The 4,725-nt window shown below is 42.9% G+C and overlaps 1 pseudogene; it reads left to right on the top strand.

Annotated features, from left to right (window-relative positions):
- The first annotated feature begins 2,421 nt into the window (after positions 1 to 2,421).
- Positions 2,422 to 3,345, top strand: LOC104852438 (annotated as a pseudogene).
- Positions 3,346 to 4,725: the final 1,380 nt, after the last annotated feature.

The following is a 4,725-nucleotide window of genomic DNA, read 5'->3' as shown; positions in this document are numbered from 1 at the left end:
CTCACTTATAACCTTCTCCTATTCTCCTGCCTATCTAAATCCCTCTCTTCCCAACTCCTTCTAAGTCCCCATCCTGAAGGGTAAAGTTGCTATATTGAAGAGTTTATTCACCATAAACATATTTGGGGCTGGTCCTTGATTTTGATTTAATTCACATAGTTAAAGGTAATAGATTAATAACTACCACAAATTGTCATTTTCTATGCTGTGCTTGATGTTATTGTATTGCTGATTGTATCAGTTGGGCTAAGGTGTTGATCTCATCAGTTGTCCTTCCTAGTATTATGAAAATGAGAGTATCTCCAAGTCATTAGAGAATCTAACATAACCACCAGCTATATCTGGAAGATCGAAGTATTAACTCAGAAATTAAACCAAGGATGGTACCAACAACAAAAATACAAATGAGAAAACACCTAAGCAAGGCAAATATACAGACTTCCAGATCACCAAAGGCAAATTCTAGGGAAAACGAGTCTGACAATCAACCACCAGGACGTCCTGAACTCACAGCACAGAAAGTTACAAAACAGATGAAGGAGGCTCTAGAAAATTCAAAATAGAAATAATTTTCCAGATAACTACAGAGATAGTGAGAAGAATGAAAGACATGATTAGAGACTCTAGAACAGAAACAGATTTAAAAAAAATAGATGAGGGTGAAGGGAGGGCAGAGACAAGGGGAAAATTGAGAACCAAGACCACCTGTCATGTAAAGGTACAAGATCCCAGTGAAGAATGTAACTGTACTGTATACCTAAAATGTACCAATAAACTCAATGAAGGAAAAAAAAAAGATGAGGTCAGGACCATGATAGAAACCATGAATGCCCACCATAGGAAAGAAATGGAATCTATGAAACAGATTCAAATAGATAGCCAGGAGATTAAAAACTCTATTGAAAGTGTACACAACACATTGACCCAATCTGAAGATAGACTATCAGATATAGAAGACAGAATGGAGATCAGTGACCATGAAAAGAGATATCTCTTAAAAATTGTAAAGGACCATGAGAAATCAATCCAACAGCTCCTAGATGATGCAAAGAAGAATAACGTAAGATTGATAGGAGTCCATGAAAAAGTAGGAGAAAGTACAAATGCCATAAAAAAAACTGTTCAAAGATTTAATGACAGAAATCTTTCCAAACAGAGCAAAAGAATTTGACATACAGATAAGTGAGGCATATAGGACTCCAACTAGTCATGATCAAAACAACAACAACAACAAAACAAAAACAAAACAAAAAACTACACCTAGATATATAATAATCAAGATACCAGAAACCCAATAGAAGAACAAAATACTACAAGCAGTTAGAGAAATGAAAATATCACATGCAAAGGAAAGCCCATCAGAATCACAGCAGACTTTTCAACACAAACGCTCAGGTCAAGCAGAGCCTGGAATGAGGTATTTCAAGTCCTGAAAGAAAACAACCTCCAACCTAGACTGATGTATTCTGCAAAACTATCTTTCAAAATTGATGGGGAAATAAGATACTTCCGTGACAAAGAACACCTGAGAAACTTCAGGAATACCAAACCAACACTCCAAACATTTCTAAACAATATCCTAGAGAATACCCTGGGTTCAGTCCTCAGGACAAGAAACATAAAATAAAATAAATGCAATACCACTACACATCCCGAAAGGCTAAAAGTAAAGACTCAATCTGACAAGGTAGTTGGGGTGTGGAGTGAGTTATCTCATGGAAAATTATGTAAAATCCTAACAGTAGTCAAGTTTCTCAAAGTTAAGCATATACCATTCCTCTGACTCAGCAATCACTCAAAATACATGAAAATGATTTTATAAAGCCTTGTACAGCTCTGGTCCAGTAATGTTATTCATAATATCCCAAAGCTGGGAATTACCTGATGTCCAACAGTGGGTAATGAGATGTGATACATCCATAAAATGGAATAGCGTTCTGCGGTCAAAAGGACAGAGACCACAAGGACATAACCACAAGGATGGAAACGCCTCAGAAACACATCATAGGAAGAAGGCCACACTCGAAGACACCTGCCATGCAGTTCTACACCGTGAAGCACAAAGCAAACCCCACAGTGGGGAGGTCCAAACTATGGTAGCTAATTGGGTGCAGGTATGGCCAAAGTTTCTCTGGAGATGCTCTGTCCCACATTGAGGCTCAGGTTAGGCACATTTAGGCATTTGCCATTGAACTCTACTTAAAACTTCTGAACACATAAGTGCTCAGGTCTTATCTCAACTGTAAAAGGATTTAAAAAATTTAAAAAGGCTCTTGTTACCTTTGCTGCCTTGTGTGCACCATGTTGTTTCTTCTCTGTGATGCTTGTTCGCCATCCCAGCCTCAGAGCCCACTGAGTATAGACTGAAACCTCTATGAGCTGATAAAAAATCCTTCATGAACAGGAGAGATCAGAAGCAACATGAGGGATTCAGAAGCTCATAAAAACAGGCCACCAACCCTAACATCTTCGAAACAAGATGCATCACCTCACATCACCAGTGTTGGTGACGTGAAGCATTATTTGTGCGGCTGCTGCGCAGCTTACAGGAATACAGCAACCACATATCCAGTTCAGAAGGTCCCCTTCGGCAGCCGCTTATGGAATCAAAACCCGGGATGCAGTATTTCAGCTAGGGAGGGATGGATTTTGAAACTAGTATCAGGATATCCTTCCCCCATTCATGCAGAGATCAACTACCCTGGCACTTATGTTTGGTCTGTAGGAGGATCTGTCTTGCCTTCTCCATAAGCACATCAGGTGCTCGAGTTTGCAACCTGTGGTGCAGCTGCGATACTTACAGGGACATTTTCACTCCATTGGAAAGACTGCAGGCATTGTTTCAAGACCACAAGCACCATAACAAACTTACAAACACTTATCAGGCCTTCAGGGTGCTGAAATGCCGTGGAATGAGAGAGCATTATAGAGGCTTGGTGCCCATTCTTTTCTGTAATGGATTCAGCAATGTTCTTTTCTTTGGCCTTCGAGGTCCCATTAAGGAGCCTCTGCCTACTGCAACAGCTCACAGTGCTCATCTGGTTAATGACTTTATCTGTGGAGGTGCACTGGGTGCCATGTCGGGGTTCTTGTTTTTTCCAGTTAATGTTGTAAAAACTCACATACAGTCCCAGATCGGTGGGGAGTTTCAGTCTTTCTCCAAGGTTTTCAAAACACTCTACCTAAAATGGGACAGGAAACTGACAAATCTCAGGGGTGCCCTTCTGAGTTATCATCTCCCTCATCTCTTGGGGCATAATCAGTGCCAACTTATTAATTCTTGTTAAAGATCTCTTTACAAAAGTCACCAGCGAAGTGAATAGACCTGAGAAAAATGCAGTTTGACTTAGGTTCAAATTGGCCCCGGCACAAGTCGGTGTCATTTAGTTCAGGCCACAGTGAATTAAAGGAAAGCCGTTTTTCCCCAAGCATCAACAAAAACAGACTAAAAGGTTTCAGTAGGAAACTTTTAAGTTTAAAAAAAAAAAATGTTGCTGCCAGTCCTGAGTTTCAAGTTGTCCTGAGCCCAGCTTCCTGCAGAGACCACAGAGAGTGGGCGCCTGCTTGTCATCATTGTCACAGCAGCTGGGGCTCCCAGAGCACCTGCTGCATACCAGGCGCTGTTCTAGAATATGTGCCCTATTGCACACCCGACCGGCGCTCCTGGGTGTTCTTTGTGACCCTGGTCATTTCTGTGTACAGAAGAACAGTCTCATGGACGGCCTGACCCGGGAGCCCTGCACACTAATTCACTGCTTCTGTTTCATTTGTGAAGATGCAGAGTTAAAGTTGCCTCACGAGATGCCCGAAATCCAGATTTGCTGAGCAGCGTGTTGGACTGGTCTGAGGACAGGAGCCTGCCTGGCCACCATGGCTGCAGGAAGCCCACTTCCCACCTGGAGCCCAGGCCAATTTCAGGTCACAAGGGGCCTCTCTGTAATTGGCCATATTCCTCACCTTGCCCTCTCTGGCAAGTTTTCCAGGCTGTTCTAGAAGGAATTTAACAGAACCTCAAAGTCCAGGATATCCACACGTAACGTCGCCATCTCCCCTGGGCACTGGGAAATATAAATGAGGCCTTTTAGTTGAAGCACATTAGGTCAATGTGCAGACCTTGTATGTATGGCCAAAAAATTAGAACCAGGGTGCTTCCAGGTTCCAGCCCACATAGATGTGATGCAGGCCTGCTTTCTAGGAGGTTTCGAAGGAGATCTGTAAAAATAACCTTCTTCTCAGTCCAACACATTAAGAGAGCTGTGGTTGTATGTTTCCAGGGATGAGGTTACTGTGAGCCCCTAACACTCCTGTGTGCACAGAAGTTTCTTCCCCTGGGCAGACACAGCCCTGCCTTCATGTACACAGGCTCGGGGCATGGGGCACAGGGCAGAGTTTTATCTCCCACTTGCCCCATGCAAGGGAATCCTGGGGCTTTGTGCAACCTGCCCAGCTACACATGGCACCTTATGGAAGTCTGGGAGTCCCATCTGAGGTTGAGGTAATAAAAGTAATTGGACTTTTGCTTTCTACTCCAAAACAATTGCCAGTTCTTACCCATGGAGCTTGGCTTTCACGTCTCAAATAAGAGCTGTTTGGATAAAAAGTTTGCTACTGTCTGGATAATGCTTGGAGAAGCTCCTCTAGCCAGGGAGACTGGTCCTTCTGGTCTGTGCAGGCCTTCAACTGACAGGAGGGAGGACGGTCCACTCACTGAGACCACAGATGTCA

The sequence above is a fragment of the Fukomys damarensis genome, unplaced genomic scaffold (assembly GCF_012274545.1).
Source record: "Fukomys damarensis isolate Sample0158 unplaced genomic scaffold, DMR_v1.0_HiC HiC_scaffold_34, whole genome shotgun sequence".
Taxonomy (NCBI): Eukaryota; Metazoa; Chordata; class Mammalia; order Rodentia; family Bathyergidae; genus Fukomys; species Fukomys damarensis.
The sequence above is the reverse complement of the archived record's forward strand: the minus strand, read 5'-3'. Positions and strand labels throughout refer to the sequence as shown.